The sequence below is a fragment of the Rhineura floridana genome, chromosome 1, assembly GCF_030035675.1.
Source record: "Rhineura floridana isolate rRhiFlo1 chromosome 1, rRhiFlo1.hap2, whole genome shotgun sequence".
NCBI lineage: Eukaryota > Metazoa > Chordata > Lepidosauria > Squamata > Rhineuridae > Rhineura > Rhineura floridana.
Window position 1 is genome coordinate 94,609,517 of NC_084480.1, and position 21,543 is coordinate 94,631,059.

The 21,543-nt window shown below is 44.7% G+C and overlaps 1 protein-coding gene across 5 annotated transcripts in view; it reads left to right on the plus strand.

Moving 5' to 3' along the window:
• Positions 1–1,536: 1,536 nt before the first annotated feature.
• FANCC (FA complementation group C) overlaps positions 1,537–21,543 on the plus strand; it is a 123,942-nt gene continuing 103,935 nt past the window's right edge. Inside the window, exons 1-2 of one of the 5 annotated variants that reach the window (XM_061626530.1) lie at positions 1,537–1,629; positions 4,696–4,790. The gene's annotated coding sequence lies outside the window, so the exon portion shown is untranslated. The other 4 variants (XM_061626529.1, XM_061626528.1, XM_061626527.1 and 1 more) reach the window with 4 other exon arrangements.

A 21,543-nucleotide genomic window follows, 5' to 3' on the forward strand; every position in this document is an offset into this window, starting at 1 on the left:
GTTTATTGTACCTTTTGCACAATAATACTGAACTACCAAGTAAATGTTTTAACACATTTAAATTTCACAAAGTCTACCAAAAAAAAAGGCACATTCCTGCTCATTCAAAGTTGTAAGAGATATGCCTCCATTTAAATTAGCTGCTCCTGGCCGGGTCAACCTTCTCTGAGCACTTTCACAAACTGCACTGTATTTGCACTGTATACGTGCATGAGACAGAAATAACGTTTATATCCTCACCTTCCTCCAAGGAGTTCATAGTAGCATATATGGCTCTCTGCTCCCCCTTTTATCCCTCCATAACCTTGTGAGGTAGGTTGGGCTGAGAAAGAGTAATTATTAACCCAGTGCTTTTTGGGGGTGCGGGTGGTAAAAAATGCGATGCCAGTAGTCATGCCTTGACAAAAGTATTGTGGGTGCCAGGCTGCCAGCAGAACAGAATGATTGCCATGGGCAGCCAGAAAAGAGTACTCCCAGTACTCTGTACCATTGAGTACCATCACAAGCACTGTATTAGCCCAAGGTCACCCACAGAGGTTCATGAAGGAGTGGGGATTTGAACTTGGAACCCGTCCTAGTATGCCACTCTAACCACTACACCACTCTAGCAGCGGTTATTTCAGGCTGATCTTTTAATATAATGATTAACAACCACTACCTCAAAATGTAGTAAGAAACGTACAGAAAAAAAGAGCGTGCACAGGAAGAAGTGTAAGAAGCCAAAGAAAGCGGGAAGAGTCGCTGATTATCCTTGTTAAGGAGAGAGCCGATGAACAAGAAACAAGACCAACGGTCCAGCTAAGGTCAGCATCCTGTTTCCAACAGAGGCCACATTTATGAAGGGCCACAAGGAAGACATGAATGCAACAGCTTTCCTCTGCTGTTTCCGGTTCTCCTTCCTGGAAGCTTGTGTTCAGTGGTATACTGCCTCGGAACCTGAAGGTTCTACTCAGTGATTCTTTCTTTGTGATGGTACTCACCAGTATTGTCACTTTTTTTTTTTTTTGCTGTTCATGTGAACCACTTTGTGCTGGCACCCACGGCTCTTTTACCTAAAAGGTAAAGGTGTCCCCACACTTGTAGTGTGAGTCGTTTCCGACTCTTAGGGTGACGTCTTGCGACATTTACTAGGCAGACCATATATATGGGGTGGGATTGCCAGTTCCGTCCCCGACCTTTCTTTACCCCCCCCCCCACCGCATATGCCGGGTACTCATTTTACCGACCACAGATGGATGGAAGGCTGATTGGACATCGACCCCTTTTACTGGAGATTCGACTTCCTCCTTTCGTTGGAATCGAACTCCGGCAGTGAGCAGAGCTTCGGCTGCGTTACTCCCGCTTAAATTTCTTTTACCAAAAAAAGCACCAGTTCTGCTTTTAATTAATGCAAGCCAGGTAGAACCTTTTGTCCCCACAACCTGCCACGCTCGAGGAGTGCAAAGGGTTAAGGCCGTGGCGACTAAATTCCACCTCCTGCGTTTAGATTGGGTGCTGCAAGCCAGGAGGGAAGAACAAATGCCATCTCCCCGAGCTTTCATTGGCCACGCGCGCTGCCGCTCGTTAATTCCGAAGCTCCCTTACAAGAAATTCGTAGACCTTTGAAAAGCTGTGCGGGAAGCAGAGATGGTGAGTCCAGCACTGAACAGGAACGACGGAAAAGTCCGCTCATATTTGCTCGGAAATAAAATACCACTTTTGTTCCCACAAGATAGTCAGCGTGCTGCCAGATCTCAATGGAACCTGTTAGTGGAACTATTATTTCCAAGCATCATGCTGCAAGGAGCGGATGCTACGTACCCTTGCTCTCTTCTTGGAACAAAAGCGGCAAGTCAGCCTGTGTAGGATTACAGCGCGCTAGCATAGCCATGTTTTCTGTACTATTGCAATGGGATTTACTTACTCCCAGGTGTGCAAAATATTGTATTGCATTGTATGCAAAGGGAATAACACTCTTGCGTTGTTCTCCCGTTTTGGAGTGAGGATCAATATGATTCCCGGTAGGAAGTGAGGGAAGAGGTCCTCCGTGCAAGTCAAATAGATAAAAAAAACGGGGGCACGTTTGAGAAGAGCTTCTGTGAACGAGAGTACAGTTGCATAGAAGCCGTTCGGTCTTCGGCAGAAGTCAGCAGTGCAAAGTTAAGGACGCAGGAAGAGGAACCGAAGGGAGCCAATCCTAGGTTACCCTGCTAATGATTCCACTTTGTCAAGCACCCTCATTGGCCCTGTAGGCCGCCCTTACTGGAGCCCGAGTTCCCGCGCTTTTCCTTCGTAGTAGAGCCGCGCCTTCTTTTCATCTCTTCCCTGGGCCTACCAAAAGCACTTTGCAAGGCTCGCGCAGGCGCATTCAAGAGAATTTAAGGGGGTGAGATAGCTGCGTCCCGGGCGATAAAATAAATCGAAGCTGCTGCGCTAGGGAGTTCGTGCCTTTCCCTGATTAGTTTACAAACAACAACACGAAACCATAAGCAGTACTGAATAGCCAGAAATGCTCTAGTGAGAGAAGTTAGGGGGGTATTAGCCTTTATGGTTGCAATCGTATCTGGAAGTAAGTATCATTGCAGTCGCTGGGATTTACTCTTGAGTAGACATACACACTATTAATAGTATTTCGTGAGGGAGGTATTAGATGTTTAGGTTGGAGAAAAGCAAGAGAAGTTGTGGAATTAATATGGCTTGGGCTAAGAATAGGGGATATAGACCAGTTTTGTAAATAAGTTGCTAGCCTTCAAAAATGTTTATTTGGGGCTACCACTGATGTCTGCTCTGGACTCCCCCCCCCATTTTTTTTGGCCTGATACTCTGAGCAGCATAGGGTGGATGGTTCTAGTCACCATTTTTATTTCCCCCCAAACCCCCTATTTATTGTAACTTTGAGGCATTGTGGTGGAATTGAAATAGTGCTACACAGCTTTGCTGGTGCCAGCCTTTGCTGCTTAGGGTCCACTGACAGAGGAGAGGACTTCATTCAGGATTCCCTTAGACTTGGAACCAGCCCTGTGGAGAGCTCTGTTCTTGCAGCACCCTACTCCATTTCTGTGCTGGGTATAAGAGAGTGGTCTTCTCTCCTCTGTCAGTTTCTGTACTGGGTGCAAAGATAGAATGGACCACTCCATTCCTCCTCTAGCAGACTGCTCACTCACCTGCATGGGATTCTTAGATGCCTATGGCTATTAGGCTAATCTGTAAATACAAGGCTGTTGTAGGTAGTCAGAGTTAGGTTGGCCAGAGGCAAAAGAGGACAGGGCTTCTGTGCTTTAATAGGTTTGTAGAAGAGGGGATTTCATCAGGTGTAGTTTATTGTGCAAGGGCTTCATGTTTAAATGCCTGCTGTTTAATGGAGGGGCAAGGGGAAACTGTGCTTCTGCCCTGTAGTTCTGTATTTGCCCTTACATAATAAATGTTTGTCTCTGCAGACCATCCATACAGTGACAATTTATTATTGATACAGTTCTACCAGCGTACATGATGGTTGACAGCTTCACAGGCAAGAAAGGAAGGTTATTGCCCTCCAAGGAGCTTACACTCTTGGCAGTCTTTGTGTGCACGTCATCCTCTTGCATGTGTATAATCTTTATCTCCCGTCTTAGAAATGTTTGAAATTTAGAACAGTGCAGTTCTAATAGCATACATTAACTTATAGTTGTTGTCAACATAATTCCTTCTAAAACTGAACCTGTTGGTCTGGTGCCTGTGAGTTGTACAGTGAAGCAGGGCCACTCACAGTCAAGAGGAGTGTCATGCATACTTGGGACCTCCCCAGGTATTTTGGAAAGTAATAAGTTTGTAAATTAAAAGAGAAAACAACAACCCAAATGGACTGACAACGGTTCATGCTCAGTGGCTTCTAGGGTCTGTTTTATGTTGGCTGAAAAAAACAACAACAGAAAATGGAGAGATTGAGCTCCTGGGGAAAAAACACCTTGTAGTATCTTGCAGTTGGGAATAAGGCAGGGACAATGCATGCTGTGAGGTTAAAAAATGTAGCCCCACGCACTATATGGTGAGGTTTCAGGAGCAGAAAGGGCGCAGTTTCCCACAGTCTGGAAACTACTCCCTGCTTGCTATATAGAAGAATGAGATTTGGAATTGGGGAAGGCTTTGGGAGGTGGGAAACAAGAACATGCCTTTTCTTCCCCACTCACCCTTGCTAGGCCCAAACTACACTAAGAAGGCTCCTGTTTGAGGTTGGCTGGATCCCTGAACAGGAGCACGTCTGTTAGGGGTGGGGTGTTATGCCACAAAATTCAGATGCGGGCCCTTCCTTGTTTTCTTGTAAAGGAGATATCATTATGACATGTGGAAGGAAGGCTTGAATATTGCAAAATGTAAAAAAATGTCATGAGTGAACTGTATTCCAAGTGCAGCAGCTTACAATTTCTTTCATTTATGTGAGAAAAAGTATAGCAGTGTAATCAAGAGGTTGTGGGTGTGTTGTCAGCCTTTTGGCAGTGGGGGTCTACTTTTGTGCTTTTAATAGCAGCTGGACACAGATATTTAGTAAGTGAAGCTTTTCCTAGCACAGAGACAAAGACTGGAAAAACATTCACCTACTTACGTTTCCGTGGGATGGTCTGCTGCTATAGTTTATGGGCAAAGGCAGTGAAAAGGCTAGATACATTGATAATTATGCTAATTTAGAAGGTTATTGTTATTTGTAATGTATAACTTTTAGTATATTTTACTGATCTACAGGGGCAAAGATAGATGTCTAGATAAACAAAGTGAGCACGTTTGGTGATTTTGATTCATGGATGTAAATTGACGTTCAGAACCTGTCTTCTGCAGAGGTAACTTTAATTGAGTTTGTTTTCAGTAAGTGGAGATGCCATTTCTTTATTTTTATGCTTAAAGAATGACAGAATTGTTTTCCAGATGCTGTGTGGTTGATTTCTCCCCCAGTTAAGACCCTTTACTGTGATTTGGGGTTTCACTATTAGCATATGTTCTGATGGTGACAGTGATATTTTCCATAGCATAACAAATCCGTAAGAGAAAGTTAGCAAGTTATTATCTTGCTAGCAACTTATTTTGTGGGAGGGGTTCTTTCCATGCTTACATTTTTCTCCCCCCAAATTGTTTTTTGGTAATAAACAGGCTGATGATTGATCTGCCACTGCCATCTTTTGGATGGAAATAGATTTGCTAAATAAATATCTGCAGTTTTTGCCCTCTTGTGGACTGGCATTTATTGATTTTTTTTAAAAAAAACAAGCCCTGTAGTCTTTGTTACTTTTTCATCAATGAGATTATTTTAGACAATCCTGCCCCCCAATAACCAGTTTTCCCCCTTTGTCCACATAGATATTCTTTTGGAACATGGATTTGATGTATTGCATATAGATATTTTATTCATAGTTCCTAATTTAATTTTAAATGGTCTTTTGTCTCATAATTCTTTTTCCATTTCCAGAGCATAGGTTTTTCTAGAGAACTTGTTTAGAAAAAAATGTAACTTTAGATAGTTTAACTGACATATGCTTAATTAATTTTGTAATTATCCAGCCTTAAACTACTTATTTTTAGATTATGTTCATTTAAGTCCAGTTGATGTCAGTGAAGAAAGTTAAGGTCACGTGTTACTTTCTCCATCTGAAATTAAGGAAATTTGAAAACTTGTACATTTGGCTTGATTGTACTTGGACGGACTGTAGTAGCCATGCTTGTAGGACAGCAAGGAGGACTTCAGTCTTCTTGTTTTAAAAACATTTGTGCCTGCAGCAGGAACCATGCCGAGGTGAGGGCAGAGAACCAACACAGTACTGGGGTTTAAGCCATGTATTTGGCTACCAAAGGGCAGGGGACGTGTGGTTTGATAGCTGCCTGCTGACAGAAGAACCTCAACCTATCTGTTGGGGAACCTGTGGAATGGCAGAAGATGGCACTGCCACAAGAGGAAGGCAACTCTTCTGGCCTAACTCCACTGCCAAATCACTGAAAGCAGCTTCACTGGTGCAGCATGAATGTCCTTTAGCCAAATGTCATTAACCATATTTGAGAGGTGAACACTGCCTGGCCTGTAGAGATGAGGAAGCTTGTGAGAACTGTCCAAGTGCTGAATCACTCCATCACTATGGACAGTCATGAAGGAGTGCAGTGGTCTTTTTATTTTAATCTCCCACCATTCCAGCTTCTCTAGCACCTCATACCAGATGATGTGGATGCCAGGAAACTGTCCTAGGAACTAGTGCAAAGTTTGCCTCCCTTTCAAAGAGATGTGAGACCTTTCTTGTTTGGTGAGGCTGTTTTCCCAAGCTGGCTCGCCATGACATGTGGAAGGCCAAGCATCATGTCTTCCCTCTCTGCAGCTTAAGAAACCCTCTGCATAAGTGAAGTGATTCATAGCCTATTATCAAGTGCAAGCTGGGTGTCTTGTTCAGATTTTAGCATATGCCATCCAGCCCTGTGCACAATGCTATGCCCACAGATCCACAAGAGTATGACAGAACTAATTTCAACAAAACAAAAAAATAGGGACAGGCTGCTAACTTGACAGGTTGATGATCACCACAGTTCTATGGACTGGATCCTGGTGGCCACAATCCTGAAAAAATGGGTGCCGAACTCACATGGTGGGAGGCCCAGAAAGGCAATCCACAAGTGGAAAATTGCAATGAATGAGAAATGGTTCTGGGATCCACTGAGAGGACACACACAGAGAGAGAGTCTGCTCACAATGGGCATGAGCTAAAATGGGAGATGCCTGCAAACAAATGTTGTTAATGTGTTTGTTGCCTAGTACTAGCAGTCTCTAGGTGACCTACAACACATTTAAAATATGCAAATGTTAATACCACACCCATCTAGTTCAGTCTTGACCTAGTATGTAGAATGCTCATTCAGGATTGGTGCATACATCCCCCAAAGACTAATGCCTATCCCAAGATATTCCTCAAAAGAGACAATTAGGGTGCCAAAATGGTGAGTGATAGAACCATTTTAATAAGTGGGTGTCCTCACAGCTAGAGCTGCTCACCAACTCCATGGCACCTGGATCAGAAAGAGACTCAAAGGTTAGCATCTACTTGTAGTCTGTCCCATTGGGCAGGGCATAGTGTCAGTCTTCTTGGTCCTGTATGCCTAGTGGCAGGTGCATGGGCCAAGAAAGTTAATGGAGATAGCAGCAAACTGATAGTTACAATCTTAGGAGTGAGACCTTGCTCCCTAAAGGGAGACTAAATACTGTACTACAAATGGCCCAGGTACTGGCAGTTTCCCTTCATTGTGCATTGCAATGACAGAAAGGCAGTGAGGCCTGAAATGCTGCCTTATGGGAGTGCAGAGTGACTGTTGTACTCTGTACATCAAGATTTATTATCAAGAGTGCACAAACCTTCCAAGAAAGGATCCGGAATATGCTCATGCCAGGTTCTAAAGAGCAGAACCTTTTCTTCTGAAAGATTGGGTAAGATTGTTAGTACTCTACATATGACAAGCTGAAAAAGCAGTACCACATAGCCCTTTCCAATTTAGAGGACTGCCAGGTGACCAGCCTTATCTTTTCTTGTTTTGAAACTTAGCTAAATGTGTATAGATATTATGGTTGGGAAGAACTTGAGAAATATCCAGGCTCTGGTGATACCTTGGGCAATCCATAAAAAAGAATCATTGCCCTGAAAAAAAAAAGACTTCCTGATGTGACTGTTGAATAGGACTTTTCCATGAGGAAGTGTAACCAAAATTGCTTCTCTACAGTTTTCACCCATCGGTTCTAACTTTGCCCCTTGGAGTAACTGAGAACAGGTTTGTGCCATCTTGGGCATGACAACCCTTCAGATATTTGAAGGCAGTTATCATGTCTCCCCTTTATCCTTGCCAGGCTATGGCTCATCTTTGAACCATTCCTCATAGGACTTGGTTTTCAGTGTCCTCATTCTGGTCACCCTTCTCTGGAAACGCGTTATTTTGTGAACAATCTTCTTAAAATGTGATGCCTGGAATTGGACACAATATGGCAGATGTGGCCTGAGCAGCAGAGAATAGTGTGATCTGAATAGAATAATAAAATAATATAATAATAAAATTTTATTTGTTAGTCGCCTATCTGTCCGAATTAACGGACGCTCTAGGCGACTTACAGCAGCAACAAAATACAATACACAATACAATAAAATACAACCACATTCATCAATTAAAACTAACATCAAAAACATCAGTTAATATATTACAAACTAATCTAGCTCGAAGTTCCTGTAGGCCTGCCTGAATAGCCAGGTCTTTAAAGCTCGGCGAAAACTCATCAGGGAGGAGGCATGTCGAAGATCGTAGGGGAGAGAATTCCAAAGGGTGGGAGCCACTACCGAGAACGACCTCTCTGTGGTCCGCACCAGCCGAGCTGTTTTGGCCGGTGGGACCGAGAGGAGATCCTGCGTGGCTGATCTTGTGAGGCGGCTTAATTGGTGATACTGGAGGCAGTCCTTTAGATAAACCGGGCCGAAACCGTATAGGGTTTTAAAGGTCAATACCAACACCTTGAATTGGGCCCGGTAAACCACTGGTAGCCAGTGAAGATCTATCAACACCAGGGTGATATGTTCCCGGTGACGGCTATGCGTAATCAAGCGTGCCGCCGCATTCTCCACCAGCTGAAGTTTCCGGACCGTCTTCAAGGGTAACCCCACGTCGAGCGCATTACAATAGTCTAAGCGAGAGGAGACCAGGGCATGTATAACTCGTGGGAGTAGCTGTACAGGAAGGTAGGGTAGCAGCCTCTGTATCAGATGTAATTGATACCAAGCTGCCCGGCTCACTGCCAAAACTTGAGCTTCCATGGACAGCTGGGAGTCAAGAATGACCCCGAGGCTGCGGACCTGATCCTTCAGGGGTAATCTCACCCTGTTAAACACCAAGTCGATGTCTCCCAACCTTCTCTTATCACCCACGAGTAACACCTCGGTCTTATCGGGATTTAGCTTCAGCCTGTTCTCGCCCATCCATCTACTAACGGACTCGGGGCACTTGGACATGGTCTCCACAGCCAACTCTGGTGAGGACTTAAATGAGAGATAGAGCTGATTGTCATCTGCATATTGGTGACAGTGCAGCCCAAAACTGGGCTCCCAGCGGCTTCACATAGATGTTAGATAGCATGGGGGAGAGGATAGAACCCTGTGGCACTCCACAAGTGAGAGGCCAAGGGTCTGAAACCTCATCCCCCAATGCTACCCGTTAGAGACTGGGCGAAAGTTCTTCAACTCTTGGGGATCCAAGGAGGGTTTTTTCAAGATGGGCCTTATCACTGCCTCCTTGAGGGCTGATGGCATTGCACCCTCTTCCAAGGATGCATTTACCACCGCCTTGATCCCTCTGCCCAGTTTCTCCTTGCAGCTCACAATGAGCCACGAGGGGCAAGGATCGAGCAGACAAGTGGTTGGCTTCACAGTAGAGAACACCTTGTCCACTTCTTCAGCAAGAAGAGGCTGAAACCGCTCCCATCGGACCGGAATGCAACTGGCCGATTCTGGCCCACTACTTGTACCCACGGCATGCGGAATCGTGCACTTCAGACGCTCGATTTTATCGGCAAAGTGCTTAACAAATATGTCACAGGAGGCTTTAGAATGTTCCATGGGTTCCTGCGCAACTGGACCGACCAGGCCTCGGACCACTTGGAACAACCTCCTGGGACAACATTCTGCCGATGCAATAGAGGCAGCAAAGAAATCCCTCTTTGCTGCCTTTGTTGCCACATGGTAGGCCGCTATTGCTACTCTAACCAGTGTCCGATCGTCTTCAGTGCGAGACTTCCGCCACCGGCGCTCTAGTCGTCTCACCTCCTGTCTCAGACCTTGCAACCGAGGTGTGTACCAAGGTGCTGTCTGAGTTCTATTCAGGGGGAGAGGACGTTTCGGAGCCACTTGGTCTACCGCCCTGGTAATCTCCCTATTCCAATCCACCACCAGGGTTTCAACCGAATGACCTTCCGACAGCTCCACATCTCCCAGCGCATTCAGGAATCCCTTAGATTCCATCAGGCGTCTGGGGCGGACCCCATCTTAATAGGTCCTCGACCCCTGCGGAGGGTGAGTGGCATTGAGAGGCCTATATTTACCAGATAGTGGTCTGACCATGACACGGGGTTAGAAGAAACAGCCCCATTTTCAGAGCACTACCCTCCCCTCCCAAGACAAACACAAGGTCAAGAGCATGACCAGCTACATGGGTGGGCCCTATATTACTAAGGTGCAGTTCCCAAGAAGTCATGGTTTCAATGAAATCCCGAGGGGCTCCATTGAGAGTGGTCTCAGCATGCACGTTGAAATCCCCCAAAACTAATAAGTTGGGGGAGAACAATCGCACAGCCGAGACCACCTCGAGCACCTTGGCCAGGGAGTCTGCTGTGCAGCGGGGTGGGCAGTACACAAGCAGAATCCCTAAACTGCCCTTTGGGCCCAACCTCCAGTACATGCAATCGACAAACTTGGTCTTGTGGAGGGGAGGTCTGGCAAAAATCAAGGACTCCCGATAGATCACTGCCACCCCCCCTCCCCGCCTACCAATCCTCGGCTGCTGTGCATATCGGAACCCAGCTGGACACATGGCCTCAAGTATGGGAGCCGAGGCCTCGTCCAGCCAGGTTTCCGTAATACATACCAGGTCTGCGTCCTCATCCAAGATCATATCGTGGATGAGAGATGTCTTCTGTACCACAGACCTGGCATTACATAACAGCAGTCGAAGATTAGATGGAGTCCTGCATCCCCCAGTTATCGTCTGGTTGTGAACAGGCCCGGAACAAGGGATGGGTATAACATATCTATCCCTTGTTCCCCTAAATTGGCGTGGCCTGCCACCCCCCCTCCAGGATCTGCTGCCCAGCCGTTTTATATAGTGGCTTCCCACTCCTCCCACAACATTCCCCCCCGGTTTACACGTGCCCTCCCCCCTGTCTACCGATCAGGCAGGCCCACCACCCCCAATAAATATGTTTAAAATAATCCGTATCCTCCCTGTTCCGCATTGTGAGGCTGGTTCGCCTGCAGCCAAGATCTCCAACAGTTGAAAAAAGTCTCTGCCCTCTTGCTTCTCGGATCTCCACGACGACTCTTCCCGTCCTGCTCAACTGCCGTCTCCGCTCCCCTGCTGCCTCTCCAGCATGGCCAACAACTCCGTCCTCGCCTCCGACTCCACAACCCGAGCCCCTGCGTCACATCCGCCGCTGGTCGCCAATCCAAGGGGACACCGCCCCCCCCAAGAAGCAAACAACAGCCGCGGGGGAATGCAGGCCACAGCGGCGGCAATGGAAGGCCCCAGCAATGACAGCCGATGAAGCCCAGTCCTCAACAGGAGCACAGCTCGCAGCGATGGAAGGCCGCAGCAGCGGCAAGAAAGCACGGCCGCAGCGGGAAGCACAGCGGCGGCGGCAAGGCAGGCAGCGGTGGCGGAAGAAGGCCACAGCAGCGGTAGAAAGTACAGCCGCAGCGGGGAGCACAGCCACAGCAGCGGCGGCAAAAAAGCATAGGCCGTGGTAAAGCAGGCCGCAGTGGCGGCGGCGGAAGACCTCGGGCCGCAGCGAAAACACAAGCCGCGGCAAGAGCAGCAGCGGCAGAGCCACAGGTCTCAACAACGGCAACAAGGCGGAGGAGCCACAAGCCTCAACAACAGCAACAAAGGGGGGGGACGCGCCAGCAGCAGAAGGCACCAGCTGGATAGCAACGCCCGCTCCACCTATCTCCCTCCAAGCCTCACAGCACCAAGTGAGTCTGTCTGCGGCATTCCTGGAGTTGGCGTTTGTGATGCGTCCTTCCCTGGCTCTCCGTGTCAGGTTCCTACCTGCTCGTGGTTACTGCCTGTCTCTAGGCACCACCAGGGACTCCACCAGTCCGGACCGCACTCTCTTATGGTTTCTCTCCCTGCTCTAGCACAGATCTCAACAGATCCCCCTGCTAGGCAACCACCAGTAACGTCCCAATACTAGTATTCCCAGAGACTCTGAATACTGGTATTGTTATTCTCTTCACCACTGCCACCATTTGTTACAGTTCCCCTTCAGCCTTGGTCATTACCTTACCCTCCCTTCTGGTCTGTGAAACTCCAGCCAAGGATCAGGCCTTTGGTAAACCAAATTAAGTATTTATTAAAGATAACAAAGCTAACAAGATTAACAAGATTTCTTCTTAAGGCACATAAGCATATGGTTTTACTCAATACTAATCCGAACTCCACCTCCCTCCTTCTTCACGCTCTCCTGGCAAACAACTCTCTCAAACCCCACCAAGCAATCCACTCTTTCTCTTCTCCCCCCAGATTCCACTCTCACTCTTCCTTTTATACATTCAGCCATTTTTAAACACTCAGCCAATCATCTCACATTCTACTGCCCATTCACTCCCCCTCTTTCACTCCACTTACCATGTATCTTCTAAAACAACAACACTTACCATATATACATTAATATAGGAACATCACATTTCCCCCCCCTTAAACAACAGCAGAGTATTATTCCTGTTCCAGGATTTATACGTCGCGTTAACAAATAAAAGTCTCTATGGGGAAAATGTCTTTCTTTGTTCCTCTGTCTGGTCACGTCACTGCAGTCCCAGCCACTTGCCTGGAAAGTCCATCGGCCGGTACATTGTCCTTGCCTTTGATGAACTGGAAGTCCACTTGATAGTCCTGTAGGGCCCAGGACCACCTCTGCAGCATAGTGTTATGGTTTTTCATAGTCTGCAACCATAACAAGGCCCGATGATCCGTAGTCACTGTGAATCTTCATCCCCACACGTATGGGCGCAACTTGTTCAGTCCCCACACGACCGCTAGGCACTCCTTCTGGACCGACGAATAGTTTTTCTCCCTCGGCGTCAGCTTGCGACTCAGGTACGCCACTGGATGTCTGGTGCCTTCTCTCTCCTGCAGCAAGACGACTCCCAGCGCGAGGTCCGACGCATCTGTAGCCACGATGAATGGTTTCTCATAGTCTGGTGCTATTAATATGGGTCCTTGGCACAAGGCTTGCTTCAGTAGATCAAAAGCCTTCTGACATTCATCCGTCCATACCACACGCTCAGAACACTTCTTCTTTGTTAATTCATGCAAGGGGGTTGCTATTTCCCCAAAATTTCTCACAAACTTCCTATAAAATCCAGCCACACCCAGAAATGCCCTTACTTGTTTTTTGGTTAAGGGGATCGGCCACGCTTGTATTGCCTCCACCTTGCTCCATAAGGGGGTGATTTTCCCACTCCCCACCTTATGTCCTAAATAGATTACTTCCTTTAGTCCAAACTGGCATTTCTTAGCTTTTATTGTGAGGCCTGCTTTTCTTAAGGCCTCCAATACTGTTGTCAGGTGTTGGACATGCTCAGGCACCGACTTGCTAAAAATGGCCACGTCATCGATATAGGGCACTGCAAAATCTGACATGCCTCGCAACACAGTATTGATTAGCCTCTGAAATGAACTTGGTGAGTTCCTTAGTCCCATGGGTAAGGTCACAAACTCATATAACCCATCTGGTGTACTGAAGGCAGTTTTGGCTCTGGATTGCTCGTCTAGTTCCATTTGCCAAAATCCTTTACAGAGATCTAGTGTAGAGATAATGGTTGCTGCCCCCAATAACTCTAACATTGCGCCTACCCTAGGCATAGGATACGCATCTGGGACAGTAATTTTATTGATTAGCCGATAATCAATGCAAAACCTTGTCGTTCCATCTTTTTTCGGAACCAGGACAATACTTGAGGCCCAGGGACTGATGGATTCCCTGATCACGCCTAATTCCAGCATCTCTTCCACCTCCTTTTTGATCTCATTCAAAACTTTCCCATTCACACGGTACGGAACAGATCTGATTAGGGCATGATCTCCAGTATCAATGGAATGTATAACTATAATGGTTCGGCCAGGTTTGTTGCTAAAGAGATTCCTATAGGTTTTCAAAACTCTCAGAATCTCCTCTTTTACTTCCTCATTCACCTCCTCTGACCATTCCACTTGATCTACCCCTCCTTTGTCTTTGCTTTCCTGTACCAAATCTGGAAGTTCAGGCCCACTTCCCTCAGGGAATAAGGTAACTTGCAACACCTTTGCATCCCTGGTATGGTAAGGCTTTAACATATTTACATGAACCACTTTGCTTTTGTTTAATTGGTCTGTGGTGATTACATATGTCACTGTGTCAAGCCTTTCTCTGATGGTATATGGTCCTTCCCAGTTAGCCTGTAATTTGTCATGTTTCCTGGGTATGAACGCCATAACCATATCTCCCACATCATACACACGTTCTCTGGCTGTTCTGTCATACCAGTAACTTTGCTTCTCCTGTGCACGACTCAAATTCTCTTTCACTACTTCCATCATTGATGTTAATTCATCCTTTCTCTCAGCAGGCATCCACAGTCTATATAAAATCCCATTCTCACACACAACTTGATTACTCAGTTTGTCAATGAAAGGAATCTGTTGGGTCAGCGCTTGTTCCTTTATCTGCTTCAGACTGATATCTTTATGCAGCTCTTCCCTGAATTGATCTGCTTCTTCCCCAGAGACCACTTGATACAGTTTGTCTTCTTCAGCAGGCCTGCTAGTGGTTGCTATGGTGACCTGAGGCTGGTTAACAGATTCCACCCTGTTTGTTTCAGCCCCCTTTAATATGGCTTCTTTTTCTCTGCCAATTTGCTGTCTGGTCACTACATATATTTTCCCCTGTGCCCCCATAACATCTCTTCCCAGTATTACTGGTTCTTGTTGCTGGGCATTAATACCAACTTTATATTGGCCCTTTCGGCCTCTCCATTCCATTTTCACTAGGGCCACAGGCAAACTCTCTGGTTGACCCCTCACTCCTTGGATAGTCACTGTTTCCTGAGGTAATATTTCTTCAGATTTTATTAAATCTGGCCTCAGTAATGTCTGAGCGGCACCAGTGTCAAGCAATGCCCAATAAGTTGCCCCTTGTACACTGACTTCCTCTCTCAGACTTGAATCCAGGTCTGTTACTTCTGTCTAGTTTATCTGGCAAAACTGAACCTTTTTCGCTGCTTCTAAAGCCTTGGGCTCTGTTTTCACTGCCCTTGTCTGAGCAGGATTACTAATGGGGTTGGCAACCTCACATTGAAAACGTAGGTGCCCCGGTCTACCACATTTGTAGCATAATTTCTCCTCACTTTTAGGGTACACAGATCCACTCTGGGGTGTCCTGTGCCCTTCAGATTTTATTGGAGGACTCATTCGCTGTGGCACCACATCCCTTCTGCAAGCATTATATGGTCTGGGTTTAAACTCTCTTGATGTTTTCCCCACCCAGCCAGTTCTATTGGAGGCGAAGTGATCCGCCATCTCTGCGGCCTCCTGCACAGATGTAGGGGAACGGTCTTTGACCAGGAGCCTTATTTCTGGTGGTAACTGATGGTATAATTGATCCAGTATCATGAGGCTTTTCACCTCTTCCACTGACTGAGCTTTGGCACTACTCATCCACTTTCCAAATATATCCATCAACTTTGCTCCCAGTTCCACAAAAGACCTCCCTGTCTGTATCTGGCAGTTTCTGAAAAGCTTTCTAAAATAATCAGGCCCCAGTCTGAATCTTTTAAACACTGCTTCTTTGAATTCAGCATAGGTGACGGGCCTGTCTGAGGGGAAATATTGGTATACCTCAGCCAATTCCCCTTTAATCAGGTTTGATAAATACTGCATGTATTTATCTTCAGGTAGCCCCCACAACTGAGCTGCTTTTTCAAAGGTGCTGAGGTAAATTTGAGGATCTTGACCAGGCTCATAGACAGCAAAGTCCTTTGGAGTAATTTTTATTTTTGCTCCATCTCTGTCTTTCCTTGTCTCCTCAGAGTGAAATTTCTCTCTATCAAATTTTAACTTTTCTACTTGTAATTCAGCATCCAATGCTCGTTGCTTCTCCCTCTCCTCAAACCGCAATCTCATTCTCTCAATTTCCAACTCCCTCTGTTTTTCCTTCTCTGTACCTTCCATCCTCAATCTCTCAGCTTCCATCTTCAATCTCTCAGCTTCCAACTCCCTCTGCTTGTCTTTTTCCTCAGCCTCCCATCTTAACTTCTCTCTCAAGTACTCTATATAAGCGGGATTGCTTAAATATCCTTCTGGGGTCTCTTCCCTGACAAGTTGTTTTTGCTGGGCAATAGCAAATCCTATAAGTGCTACCCTCAATTCATCTACCCCTTTACCCTCGTGAGGTAAATTGAATGTTATGCACTTCTCCACCAGCTCCTCTCTTTTCATTTTTATGTATTCAGCCATGGTGTTTGAGTTCACTCACTCTTTGCCACACACTCTTTGCCAGTCACTCTCACAAGAAATCTTGTTTTGTTATTTCTGTTTGCCACACCACTGTTCTGGATTCTCTAGTATTCGTATCTGGATTCTCTGTTGTTCGTATCCCACCTCTACCACCACATGTGAGGCGTCCTTCCCTGGCTCTCCCTGTCAGGTTCCTACCTGCTCGTGGTTACTGCCTGTCTCTAGGCACCACCAGGGACTCCACCAGTCCGGACCGCACTCTCTTATGGTTTCTCTCCCCGCTCTAGCACAGATCTCAACAGATCCCCCTGCTAGGCAACCACCAGTAACGTCCCAATACTAGTATTCCCAGAGACTCTGAATACTGGTATTGTTATTCTCTTCACCGCTGCCACCATTTGTTACAGTTCCCCTTCAGCCTTGGTCATTACCTTACCCTCCCTTCTGGTCTGTGAAACTCCAGCCAAGGATCAGGCCTTTGGTAAACCAAATTAAGTATTTATTAAAGATAACAAAGCTAACAAGATTAACAAGATTTCTTCTTAAGGCACATAAGCAAATGGTTTTACTCAATACTAATCCGAACTCCACCTCCCTCCTTCTTCACGCTTTCCTGGCAAACAACTCTCTCAAACCCCACCAAGCAATCCACTCTTTCTCTTCTCCCCCCAGATTCCACTCTCACTCTTCCTTTTATACATTCAGCCATTTTTAAACACTCAGCCAATCATCTCACATTCTACTGCCCATTCACTCCCCCTCTTTCACTCCACTTACCATGTATCTTCTAAAACAACAACACTTACCATATATACATTAATATAGGAACATCACAGCGTTCTTATTGCCAGCACTTCTTCACCTACCTCACCATGTTGCAGGAGGCAACAAGGGGTGGCCAGATAGAATAAAAAGGGGGGAGGAAAGGCACTTGCGCGCATTCCGTCCAAACCCCCAGGGATGTTAAAGATGTTAAAATTTCAAAGACGGCAGAGCTCCACACATTGCATCCTCCTGCTCTGCCATCTTCCCCTGAACACTATTCTTTGATTTGTGCATCCTTAAGATTGTGTTAACTTTTGATAAATGGTTTTCAAACTATGTTCCTAAGTACTCTAGGGTTCTGTAGAAGCTTTAATGTTGGGCAAGCTGCCTGGAAGAAAATGGTTTCATTTGCATTTAATGCTAAGTCATGGCTTGTTTTAAATGTTTGTTTAACAAACTGTGATCAGTCTCATAGACAAAGTGACTGTGGCTTATTTTACCTAATGTTTTGTAGTCTAACTGCTCTTGCCTTACCTTTGTAGCTGGGTGATCCTGAAACAAACCAGGATTAAGCCACAATAGAGATTTCAGATGTAATGAGAAACCACAGTTAATATAAGCATAGATTCATAAACAATCTTCAAACTCTGTTTTTATATTGTGACTTGTTGGGGTGGATTTGGATATACAAACAAACCATAGTTAAGCTAAAAAAATTGCTTAGCATTATATGCAAATCAAGCCATAGTGTCCACCAGTCTTTCCCTATCTTGTGCAGCTGTGAAAGTTTTGGCCACTTTCTGTGGTGCACTTATAGTTGCCAAGAGTTCAATACCTAAATATAACAGTGCCCTAGAACATACCACAAACAAATCAGTGTGTAAAGGATGTCCTGGGTATGGAAAGTTTGAAATCTAGATTTCTGCTCTGTCACAAGGCATACCTCAAAAATAAATATAGGATGTCTTAGAAAGATGCGTCCCTGATATTGCTTTGGTGCCCAGCTGATCTGTGTGAAACAACTCGGAAGGGGCTCTGACCCTAGGACAAAGTCACAATTTTCTCTTTCCTGCCTGATTCAGGCCCTTATAACCCAGTTTTATAACCTACAATGTCCATTCAGCAGGTCATAAAAATCAGGACATAAGATGATTATATTACTTGTGAATGCCTTTCCTGGTAGTTAATAGTGATTTTTGTTACAAGTGGAATTATTGTCATGAATGTTTTATTGTTTTGGGAACAGATTAAATAATTTTCAATATTTAGTTTTAGTTAAGACTTTTTTAACTATAGGTGAATATTGTAAATCATTTGAGTTTTAGGCCTTTTCTGGAGTCTCACTCAAAGGCAGAGATGCAATTATTGTGATTAAGCCATAGCTCTTGTTCAGGAACTGCCAGTAAAGGAGATGTTGAGGATGAAAAATTAAACAATTTCACTGTACAACATTGTTGCACTGGAATTGCTATGTATAATACCATTAGGATTGAGGAAACATGTGTGCATGTAAGTGGATCTTGGAATCTTCTTTTAAGAAGGGTCCATCACAATGTTCAAACTTTTGCCCTTTTTATTTTGGGTTCAAAATAAAAAAATAAAGGGACAGTCTTTGAATTGTGATATATTGCATAGTTCTTTATCTTAGCACTTCTGGCTTCAAGTTTTTTTATTTTCTGGCTATTTTCAGACCTTATAATGTAGTTTACATAGTATTTAGCTACCTAGTGTTGCATTTTGGCAGCATTGGTCTTGGCAGATACTGAGAGGCTTCATCTGCCTTTGGTAGTAGTATAGCACCTCCACCTAGAGGGAAGACTTCAAATATTGTACTTCATTCTTGGCAGTTGTTTCCTCCAGTACTTTCCATCCATAAATTCAAGTAGAGTTTACTGCTCTTCTTAACTTAACATTTATTATTTGAAAAAGCTTTATATAAAATGTACTGTTTTAATTAAAAGTTATTTTTGCTTTTACTATATTTTTATTTTATTTATCTCCAACATATTTCATTTTACTGCTTTTCAGATTCTTTATTCATTTTATTTTTAAGTAAAGAAAAGGTATGAATCTCATTGGTATTATGGTTCTTGGTATTAAAGGTATTAATACATTGTTTTCATTGTGTGCTCTTTTATATGCATCATAAAGTATTTTAAAAATAAATTAGAATGCGAGAAGGAATAATTTACATCGGTCTTGACTGTGTGATTCCCCTGCCCCCTTCCTGCCCTAACTTTAAAGATGATTACCCTGGATACTCTTCTGTAAGGTTGGGAAGAATTCATTTCCCAATTTAATTTATTGTGTTCTATGCCTATTGTCTCTTACTGACTTGAGGCTTTCACAATGTGTATAAATATCTGAGGTTACAGATAGCGGCTGTGTCCTATACAGCCTATAATTGTAGTTCTTTGGTGTACTGTAGAGGACAGCTTTTAAAACTGTTAACAAAAGTTGCTGACTAAAATGTTACAATTCGGACACTAATCCAGATAGCTTACTTGATGGAATAAAGTTAATCCGTTCCATGTTAGAAATGCTGCTTATAGCCTCAGAAGGATGTAACAAATACCCCATGCCTAAACTCCACAGGGTTCTCCACTTCCTAAAAGTACAGAACAACAAGTGTTTCACTGGGAGGTTCTGAGGCAGGAGGAGCAAGGTTTTATTTTGTTGTCTCCTAGAAAGCAGCCAGAGTAACTGGAGGAGAATTATAATTGTCAAGAACTCTTCAGTAACTGGTAATTTTGTAGCAGCATGAAATGTAATAGGGAGAAAGATTCAAGGGTCACAGTTAATATGGAAGGACCGGGGAGGAGTCTTCCCTTGTAGTAGTATAGGCATTAATTAGAGGAACTTAATTGTAACTGAAAATAAACTGGAGAGAATAGCTTTTCATTGTCAATAGCATAGGTTATGTGACCTTTCCCATCTATAATGTACACTAACAAACTCTGTTAAGGTCAGTGTGTTAGGCAACCTGATCCTTTAGTGCCTTTTTCAGTTGCTGCTGTAGCAGTACAGTCAACATTCCATTGTTTTCAGATCTGGTCAGTCTTCACAGATTTGCTTTCCTTTAGATGAGAGAACAGGCCTTTTCAAGACAACCAGTCCATCCCAGAACACATTCACTGAATAGAAGAGGAGTGGGATTGTGCCCATCAGCCCAGCCTCCAACCTCCATGCATAGTAGAAGGTGTTAATTAGAGTCCCATGTGCAGGAGTTGACTCTGTACATGCAATTGAGGATTTTTGTCTTTTATATTGTGTTCTGCAAAATAACATGAACACTCTTCTGAAATGTTTTATCACCTATCGCTCTATTACTAATTTTAGCAATTTTTGTATCTTTTAGAAATGATTGAACAAACAGATCAATCTTTTAATTTCTGATTATATATATATATTCTAGCTGTGGTGTTTTTGTTTTTCCATAGTTTCAGGAGGGGGAAATTCCAAGTAGAGAGCTACTTAACTCTTTTCCTGTCATGCTCCTCAAGCAGCTTTCTGCCAGGATTCAAGCCTGGCAATAAGATGGGTGGGAAATCAACTTGGGAGGGTGTGATTTGGAGCAGTGTTTCTCTGTTCAAAATCACTCGCCAAGTTATTACACTCTGGGGCTATTACACTCTGGCCCCAGGGACATGGTAGAACCATCTGAGGCCCGCTGTAATGAATTTGCTAGGCACTTCCAGGATAAAATCTTTAGCATCCGCCAGGACTTAGATTCCAGTGTTATAGCAGGTGAATCAAGCGAGGTATCCAGAGCACAGCCTTGTCCCAATTTCTTGGATGAGTTTCAGTTGGTGCAGCTTGAGGACGTTGACAAGGTGCTTGGACAGGTTCGTGCAACCACTTCTGTGCTGGATCCTTGCCCTTCTTGGCTAATAAAAGCTAGCAGGGATGGAACAGCCGGCTGGGCCAGGGAAGTGATTAATGCGTCTCTGCGAGAGGGGGTGGTCCCTGACTGCCTGAAAGAGGCAGTAGTGAGACCTGTGATGCCCCTGTATTTTGATAACTGTAAATATGGTAAGTGCGGGTTTATTAAAGTATACATGATAAGTGGATTGAGTGAGAGAGGGGAGTACATGGGCTAGAATGCTGGAGAATGCTGTATGATTGGCTGAGCGTTTGAGTGGCTGAAGGTATAAATGAGAGGATGACAGCTGAGAGAGGGTCGGTTGTTGTGGGTTGGATTATATTTGACTAGAAACATAAAGAGTAACACAATATATGAAACCATACGCTTGTTAAATATACCATAAGTAATCTTGTTATTTTCTGGTGTTTATAAATAAATATTTTATTGGTTTACCAAAAGCCTGATCCTTGGCTGGGGCTTTCACAGACCAGAAGGGTGGGCAGGGTAATTACCAGGGTTGAGAAACAGTATCAATGGTGGCAACGGTGAAGAGATAGTGTATCATCCAGGGCAACCCAGGGCTGTATGCTTTATTGGCACAAAGATACAGGGGGGTTGTGGCCTGCAAGTGCACCCAGACACAAAGTAACAATAAGCCAGAAGGAGACTAAGGCAAAGTCCCCAGGCAATATTGTGAA